Source organism: Mus pahari, chromosome 2 (assembly GCF_900095145.1).
Source record: "Mus pahari chromosome 2, PAHARI_EIJ_v1.1, whole genome shotgun sequence".
NCBI classification, from domain to species: Eukaryota; Metazoa; Chordata; class Mammalia; order Rodentia; family Muridae; genus Mus; species Mus pahari.
In genome coordinates this window covers 28,097,581-28,107,485 of record NC_034591.1, presented here as the reverse complement: position 1 = coordinate 28,107,485, position 9,905 = coordinate 28,097,581, and positions in this window count along the sequence as shown.

Here is a 9,905-nt window from a genome sequence, read left to right as displayed (position 1 = left end):
AGAGAGAGAGAGAGAGAGAGAGAGAGAGAGAGAGAGAGAGAGAGAGAGAGGCAATTCTAAGCCATTTGAAGGTCCCATTTTCAGGGTTCTCATTTTCAGGTTCTCCATACTGTTTTTTATAATTGCCATAGTAATTTACAACTTCATGGACGATGAATAAGTTCATTTCCTCAGTACCTCCCTAGCACTTTCTACCACTCCTTTCCTTAAATATAAAAGCCACCTTTATGGCTGTAAAGGTGGTGTTTCATTACTGCCATCTCCCTTTCTCTAATGCCAGAGAGAATTTCTTTTAACGTTCACCCTCTATTAGATGCATGGTCTGTCGCTATTTTCTTATATCTGTTGTCATCTCTTCACTTTACAGAACCCTTAGTTGCCCGCAGCTTTTTAGAGTGATGTGGTGCAGCTCGTCCAGTCCTGCTTCTCTCTTGCCTGTGTTTTCATTTTCTTTTGTTATCCTTTCAGGATCTTGCTATATAGTTCAGGCTGACCTAGAATTCATGATCACCTTGCCCTTATCTCTCAAGTGCCACTTGGTGAGTATGCACCCCCATATCCCAGCTCCACACCTGTGTTGGAGAGACCACCCTTTCAGCATTATATTATTGTGCCTTTGTCAAAAACCCAATTGTCTGTGAAGGCATGGATTTATATCTCAGCTTTCTACTGTATGTTACCGGTAAATGTGTCAGCTCTAAGGTCAATGCCATGTTCTTTTGATCCTTATCACTCTATGAGTTGAAACCAGGAAGTAGGCTACCTCCACTTTTTTCTGTTTAAGTAGAAAGTTTTCAACATTGAGGGTATCTTATGGTTAGCAGGAACTTAAGAGGTGGGATTTGCATTTATATTAAAAATATCACTGGTCAGCTAGTTTTGGTGGTGTATAACTGTAGTCCCCACACTCAGGAGGTAGAAGCAGGTGGTCTGAGAGTTCAGTGAATCCAAGGCTGGTCTGAACTTCCTGAAACCAACCCGTACCTCAAGAAATAAACAAGCAAGACCAGTCATGTTTTGATTCACATCACCCGGAACATGAAAATCTCTCTCTCTCTCTCTCTCTCTCTCTCTCTCTCTCTCTCTCTCTCTCTCTCAGGGGGTGGGCAGCCATTGTCACAGCAGTGATCCTTTAGGTCCACCATATACTGTATTTCCCCATTTCTTTGTGTTTTCTTCATCTTCTCTCATCAGGGTATTATAGTGTTTACATATAGTGTTGTCTTCTTGGTTGAATTTACACCTCAGTCTTTAGTTTTCATGATTATAAATTTGATCGCATCCTTAGCTGAAGAAACACATCCTTTTCTATCCCTTTTTAAAATTGCTTTTCATCTCTGTTCTACCGAATTGTCCCCAAAGCAACTTTTGCAGGTGCAGCCATGTTTCTGTCACTTTGTGCCTATGCTTGGGCAGGACATTCTTTCTGTCACTGCTTTGGCTGTCTCATGGTTGTGCATTTTGAACCATTGTTTTTAACACTATGTGCTTCTATGGGCTTAGCTTCTGACCGTACAGCACTTACCATACAGCAATATACCACTATTAGCTGACTGCAAACTCATGCTGTGATTTATGAGTTTGATGTCAAGCTTGTCTGTGTGGCTTGCACCATTTAACTTACGTTAACTATCGCTATTGTTTTTAGAACTGTTGGGGTTTTAGCCTTCTTATTTGAGCTGAAAACTCCTTTATACATGTCTTGGATAGGGCTTCCACCGTTGTGGAACCCTGACCATGACAACTCTTTTAAAGCCGCACATTTCATTGGGGCTTGTTTACAGTTCAGAGATTTAGTCTGTTATCATCATAGCAGGAAGCATGGTAGCTCACAGGCAGACACGGTGCTGGAGAAGGAGCTGAGTTTTACATCCAGATTTGGTAGGCATCAGGAAGAGACAGAGGCACAATTTCTCCATAACGCTACTCCCCATGAGCCTATGAGGGCTGTTTTCTGATAGCATTAGAGAATTCTGCGTATGACTACCATTGCTTATGCCATGTGTGATTTTATGTTTTCTCATGTCATACATGAATAACCTTTCACTTTAGCTTGAAAACCAAACCTCCTCTTAGCAATTCTTGGGAAGCAGGCATTGTGTGTGTGGTGGTAGGGCTGTTTTAAACCTTTATGACTATGCCAATGAGAGATTAGGACTGGGGAAAACGGGAACGTGAGCTGAAGCTTCCTGGGTGTGGATGTAATATGACCAACGGCTTCAAGCACTTCATTTCCCTGCCATGATGGACTGTATCCTACAATGATGAGTCAGAACAAGGTGTATCTCCCTGGCATTGCTTTCGTCTGGGCGTTTCATCAAAGCAATGAGAGAAACTAAGACAGTGATAAGGAACTTCCCTAGATTTTATCTGGGGAAGTTTTTAGTTTTCTTATTTCTAAAGAATAGCTCTCTGGGCAGCCTTGATAGACATCTTGTTTCCCTTCATGACTTCGTGTGTCTTGCCCTAGTGTCTCCTAACTTGCAAAATTTCTGATTGAGAAATCTATTGAGTCATGTTGGAACCACCTTGAATGTGGCAGCTCTTGTTGCCTTGTTTTATTCTTTAGGGGTTTTTGTTTTCTCATTTTTCTTTCTTTTTTCTTTTCTTTTTTTTTTTTTTAAAGATTTATTTATTTTATTTATATGAGTACTCTGTAGCTGTCTACAGACACGCCAGAAGGGGGTTTCAGATCCCATTACAGATGGTTGTGAGCCACCATATGGTTGCTAGGAATTGAACTCTGGATGTCTGCAAGATCAGTTAGTGCTCTTAACCATCAAGTCATATCTCTAACCCCCACCCTTTTCTTTGTTGTTGATTTTTTTTTTTTTTTTTTTTTTTGCATTTGGTTATATGTGTTTGGGTGAACTTTTCTTCAAATTGAGTTTGACAATTGACCTCAGAAAACTCCATATCATTCCTTTTCTTCTCAAGATCTGGTAAATGTTGTATTCTTGCCGCTGTAAGTGTTGACTTCTACCCCTTTGCCCACAGCTTTCTTCCTAATATGAAGGTTGGTTCTATGAATCATGGCCTTTTCCATTCCTTTTGTTTTGGCTTCTTTGGTCCAGATTTTTCATAATTCTTTTTTTTTCTCAAATGCCTTATGTATGAGGAAATGATAATCACTTCCAGTCTTTTTGAGTATTGTTCAGAGAGAACAGAATCTTGCTACCTATTTCTGCCTAGGTGAATTAGCTGAGAGCAAGCAAACTCTGGGGTTGAGTTCTAATGTGCTGGGTGGTCTCTCGTGCTTTGAGGTCAAAGGGCAGTCTTTGGTTCTTCTCCATCATCTGGTGAGACCATTCAGACATTGCCATCAGGCGGTATTGCTGACTGGACTTTGTGACTACCTCTGATCAGGGAGCATTTCAGATTGTCTTTATCTGGGAACCATGTTATTTGAAAACTGTAGTTAGTGAGAGTTGTGTGTATTATGGGTCTAGATGTTAGATAAGGTTTCTGGGGTTGCTTCCTGACCACATGGAATAGACACAGTTATACATAGTAGTCCATAGATATGTGTTGATTAGGGTTTACCTCTTGGCCTAGAATATCCTTAAGCAGAACACCAGATTTGATAGGGCTGGGGTAAAAGTGGGGTCAGTACCACTTTGGCACTTTCTATGTCTGAGTTCTGGTCTATAGTTGTCTCTTAATGTAAGAAAGTAAGAGGATCAGGGTGCAGATCACCTCTCCTATACCAGAGTTAGGCAGGGCCAGTGACTTCCCTGTGGCTAATTGTTGATCTGCAGTTGATTTGTGGCTTTGGCAAGACTTAATCTGTGTTGGATCAGTGTTGAATTACATCTGCACTAATGTTAGAGCTACATGACCCTGACACTTGTAATTGTTGACCTTCTGTTACATCTTCACACAAGGGGGACTTTATCAGAATTCCCCAGACACTGGGGAAAGCTGGGTAGGCTGATGCATGGAAGAACCATGAGTCATTTTCTACAACATGATACCATTGAGTAGTTTATCTCCTAGAGCAGTGCCATTGGCTATGATGCAGAGTAACCACCAAGATCTGCACATTTGTTCATATAAACTGGGCCTACACTGTCTCTTAAGTGGTCTCAGGTAGTCTAACCTTGACAGCACTCCAAAATGTCTACCTTCAAAAAGAAGTAGACCTCCTGTGAAAGATCCATTGTAGCAAATCTGCCTCCAGCTCCTTTTCTGTTGACAGGAAGTGCATCGGGGAGGATTCTTTGTTTCAGGAAGGGATGAAGTGTTCAGAGAGAACTCCTCTTCCTATCTTTTAATCATATCATTCCTCTCCTGCAATGCAAAAGGCAGCTTGGCATCATGCCTGAGTCTGAGATAATCCTAGTGATATTCTTGCCTACTGATAGCTGCTAGTTGGGTTTCTGAGGAAACAGAGGGCTAAACCCAAAAATTCTATTCTTCTGCCTCGCTGACATCATTGTCTTTGTTGATTGGGATTTTAGACTATAGAAAGCAGTGATTACATTATAAATCTGTAACACAATTGTCTAAGTTATATCTCTCAGAAAAGTCGTATTAGATTGCTTCCCTTACCTATTACCAACCCTCCTGTGGTGCTTTGAATAGGTTTGGCCCCCATATGTGTTTGAATAATTGGCCCATGGGTACTATTAGGAGGTGTGGCCTTGTTGGAGAAAGTGTGTCGTTGTGGAGTGGTTCTGAGGTTTCTGTGCTCATCCTCTGCCCAGTGTGGAATACTAGTCACCTCCTGGATGCCTTCAGATTAAAATATAGAACTCTTGGCTCCTCCACCACCATGTCTACCTGAACACGGCCATGCTTCCAACCATGATGATAAGGGACTGAACCTCTGAAACTCGTATGCCAGCATCAATTAAATGTTTACTTTTATAAAAGTTGTCTTGGTCATGTGTCTCTTCACAGCGATAAAACCTTAACACTCCCTTTCTTATTTTAAAGGGATAAGTTGAAATGTTTCAATCCAAGATGAGTTTTTGTTGTTTCATTTTTTTGTGGGGGGGGTTGAAGACATGCTGTGTGGGTAAGGTGCTTGTCTTGTACGAAGATCTGAGTTTGAGGCCCCCAGCACCCATGGTTGGTCATGGTATCATGTGTCTATAACTCTTGCTCCTGTATTGATTTGGGAAGCAGAGACTGGAGACTCCCTGGAAGCCCACAGGCCAGCTAGCCTGACATATGCAACAGCAAATAACAAGGAGATTGCCTCAAATAAAATAATACAGAGCTTGCATCACAGTGTCCCTCTATTCGTCACACATGCACACACACAAACACACACATTAATGTACTCATCAAACACACACACACACACACTGTATATATATATATATATATATATATATATATATATATTCCATTTCAAGACAATCCAGGTTTGAATAGTCCTAAGTTACAGTGACCATTGGTCGCTCTGACCAAAGCTTTGTCATGAAACTGTTAAACTCAGACCATTTATAAATTAAGTGATTAGTTCAGTCACAGCCAAAAACTATTGTGCCTGTGGGAAAATATGCAAATAGAGATGAAGCATTTTCTAGTGTACTATTATGATCCTGACTTGATAACAGCACAGACCTAGCCTAGCCCATTCATCCTTTTGTTAACATTTAGAAAGAGGGGGAAAAAAAAAACCCTTAAATGGTTCATATTCATAAATGTCACTCAAATTATTTCTAAAATCACACTTGAGTTTTTACATTTTCAGATACTATCTCATGAATTTAATGTTTTGATGTATAGGAGCTCAGGCCTGGGAGTGGTATATCTCAAATACATATTAAATCTTAGTGCTCTGAGCTTCGATGTAGAAAAGATTCTAAGAGTCCTAACATAGTGCTGTCCAGTAGTAAAGCAACCTCTTTGGGTGAAAATGTCTGTCCTTCTTCATTCCAATCACAGGACAGTAGTTAAGAACCCATTTAGGAGTTGGTGGGTTTCATTTACCATCCCATGAGTGAGCTAGGAAGCCTTGGGTGGATCACAGAAGTGCTCAAAGAGTAAAAGTGTCGGTCCAAGGCCTCAAGTTCTCTATTCATTCAGAAGGGGCATCGAACAAACATGACACTCTGGCCAGTTCACAAGCAGGGTGGCTGATTGTCCTGCTTATCCTGGTTACAGAAGGATGAAGCAAGAAAACCAGAATCCACTGGTAACCGTTCCGGTTCTCCAATACCTATAGCCCACCCTGGCTTTTCCAGTAGACTATGTAGAGGATTCCCAAGGAACATTTAAGCATCACTGGAACTCTTCCAGTCTTGCAAGAAGATTGGTAATGAGGGAGGGCTCTGACCCCAGGACTCAGGTGAGATCGCCATATTCTATCCCCGGTCTCACAGAAACCAGTCCGTGCAGGAGAGCATGCAGGCCACAGAAGCAACAGAGCTTCTTGGACAGGGTCCCTTTGGGCCATCATCCTCAGCCAGGAGGCAGAGCTGATCCTCAGAGGAGAGCTTGCCTGCAGTGAGTGCTCTGACACCTGGGACTCAGGAGAGAGTTGGACTCTCAGGATTGCTGACAGAGGATAACAGAATCACAGGAGAAACAAGCTCCAGCCAGAGACAGCTAGAACAACTAACACCAAAGATTACCAGATGGCAAAAGGCAAACTTAAGAATCTGACTAACAGAAGCCAAGACCACTTGGCATCATCAGAACCCAGTACTCCCATCAAAGCGAGTCCTGGATACCCCAACACACTGGAAAACCAAGATTCAAATTTAAAGTCATAACTCATGATGCCAGTAGAAGATTTTAAAGCAGACATTAATAACTCGAAGAAATACAGGAGAACACTGCTAAATAGGTAGAAGTCCTTAAAGAGGAAACACAAAAATCCCTTCAAGAATTACAGNAAAACACAACCAAACAGGTGGAGGAATTGAACAAAACCATCCAAGATCTGAAAATGGAAATAGAAACAATAAAGAAAACCCAAAGGGAGACAACTCTGGAGATAGAAATCCTAGGAAAGAAATCAGAAACCATAGATGTGAGCATCAGCAATAGAACACAAGAGATGGAAGAATCTCAGGTACAAAAGATTCCATAGAAAACATGGACACAACAATCAAAGACAATGCAAAATGCAAAAAGATCCTAACTCAAAACATCCAGGAAATCCAGAACACAATGAGAAGACCAAAACCTAGGGATAATAGGTATAGATGAGAATGAAGATTTTCAACTTAAAGGGTCAGTAAATATCTTCAACAAAATTATAGGAGACAACTTCCCTAACCTAAAGAGAGAGATGCCCATGAACATACAAGAAGGCTACAGAACTCCAAATAGACTGAACCAGAAAAGAAATTCCTCCCGACACATAATAATCAGAACAACGAATGCACTAAATAAAGATAGAATATTAAAAGCAGTAAGGGAAAAAGGTCAAGTAACATAAAGGCAGACCTATTAGAANTATACCAGATTTCTCACCAGAGACTATGAAAGCCAGAAGATCCTGGACAAATGCTATACAGACCTTAGAGAACACAAATGCCAGTCCAGGCTACCCTCAATCACCATAGGTGGAGAAACCAAAGTATTCCATGACAAAACCAAATTCTCACAATATCTTTCAATGAATCCAGCCCTTCAAAGGATAATAAAGGGAAAACTCCAATACAAGGAGTGAAACTATGCCCTAGAAAAAGCAAGAAAGTAATCCTTCAACAAACCTAAAAGAAGATAGCTGCAAGAACAGAATCCCAAATCTAACAACAAAAATAACAGGAAGCAACAATTACTTTTCCTTAATATCTCTTAATATAAATGGACTCAATTCCCCAATAAAAAGACTTAGACAAACAGACTGGCTACATAAACAGGACCCAACATTTTGCTGAATACAGGAAAACCACCCCAGAGAGAAAGACAGACACTACCTCAGAGTAAAGGCTGGAAAACAATTTTCCAAGTAAACAGTTCTAAGAAACAAGCTGGAATAGCCATTCTAATATTGAATGAAATCGACTTCCAATCCAAAGTTATCAAAAAAGACAAGGAGGGGCACTTCATATTCACCAAAGGTAAAATCTACCAAGATGAATTCTCAATTCTGAACATCTATGCTCCAAATGCAAGGGCATCCACATTCATTAAAGAAACTATAGAAAAGCTCAAAGCACACATTGCACCCCACACAATAATAGTGGGAGACTTCAACATCCCACTCTCATCAATGAACAGATCCTGGAAAGAGAAACTAAGCAGAGACACAGTGAAATGAACAGAAGTTATGAACCAAATGAACTCAACAGATACCTACAGAACATTTTATCCTAAAACAAAAGGATATACCTTCTTCTCAGCACCTCATGGTACCTTCTCCAAATTTGACCATATAATTGGTCACAAAACAGGCTTCAACAGATACAAAAGTATTGAAATTATCCCACACATCCTAACAAATCGCCACAAACTAAGGCTGATCTTCAATAACAACATAAATAATAGAAAGCCAACATTCATATGGAAGCAGAACAACACTCTACTCAATGATACCTTGGTCAAGGAAGAAATAAAGAAAGAAATTAAAGACTTTTTAGAATTTAATGAAAATGAAGCCACAACATATCCAATTTTATGGGACAGAATGAAAGCAATCCTAAGAGGAAAACTCATAGCTCGAGTACCACCAAAAAGAAACTAGAGAGAACATACACTAGCAGCTTGACAGCACACCTAAAAACTCTAGAACAAAAGGAAGCAAATTTACCCAAGAGGGGTAGATGGAAGAAAATAATCAAACTCAGGAGTGAATCAAACAATTAGAAACAAAAAGAACTATACAAACAATCAACCAAACCAGGAGCTGGTTTTTTTTTGAGAAAAACAAGATAGATAAACCCTTAGCCAAACTAACTAGAGGGCACAGGGACAGTATCCTAATTAACAAACTCAGAAATGAAAAGGGTGACATAACAACAGAACCTGAGAAAATTCAAAACTTCATCAGATCCTACTACAAAAGGCTATGCTCAACAAAACTGGAAAACCTGGATGAAATGGACAATTTTCTAGACAGATACCAGGTACCACAGTTAAATCTGGATCAGAGTAATGGTCGAAACAGTCCCATATCCCCTAAAGAAGTAGAAGGAGTCACTAAAAGTCTCCCAACCAAAAAAAGCCCAGGACCAAATGGGTTTAGTGCAGAGTTCTATCAGACCTTCAAAGAAGACCTAATTCCAATTCTCTTCAAACTAGTCCACAAAATAGAAACAGAAGGTACTCTATCCAATTCGTTCTGTGAAGTCACAATTACTCTGATACCTAAACCACACAAAGACCCAACAAAGAAAGAGAACTTCATACCAATTTCCCTTATGAATATCAATGCAAAAATACTCAATAAAATCCTCGCAAACTGAATCTAAGAACACATCAAAACGATCATCCATCATGATCATGTAGGCTTCATCCCAGGGATGCAGGGATGGTTTAATATATGGAAAACTATCAACGGAATCCACTATATAAACAAATTCAAAGACAAAAAACACAAGATCATCTCCTTAGATGCTGAGAAAACCTTGGACAAAATCCAACAACCATTCATTGTAAAAGTCTTGGAAAGATCAGGAATTCAAGACCCCTACATAAACATAATAAAAGCAATATATAGCAAACCAGTAGCCAACCAACACCAAATTAATTAGAATCAAACTCGAAACAATCCCACTAAAATCAGGGACTAGACAAGGCTGCCCACTTTCTCCCTTCCTATTCAATATAGTACTTGAAGTCCTAGCCAGAGCAATTCGACAACAAAAGGAGATCAAGGGGATACAAATTGGAAAGGAATAAGTCAACATATCATATTTGCAGATGATATGATAGTATATATAAGTGACCCTAAAAAGTCCACCAGAGAACTCCTATACCTGATAAACAGCTTCAGTGCA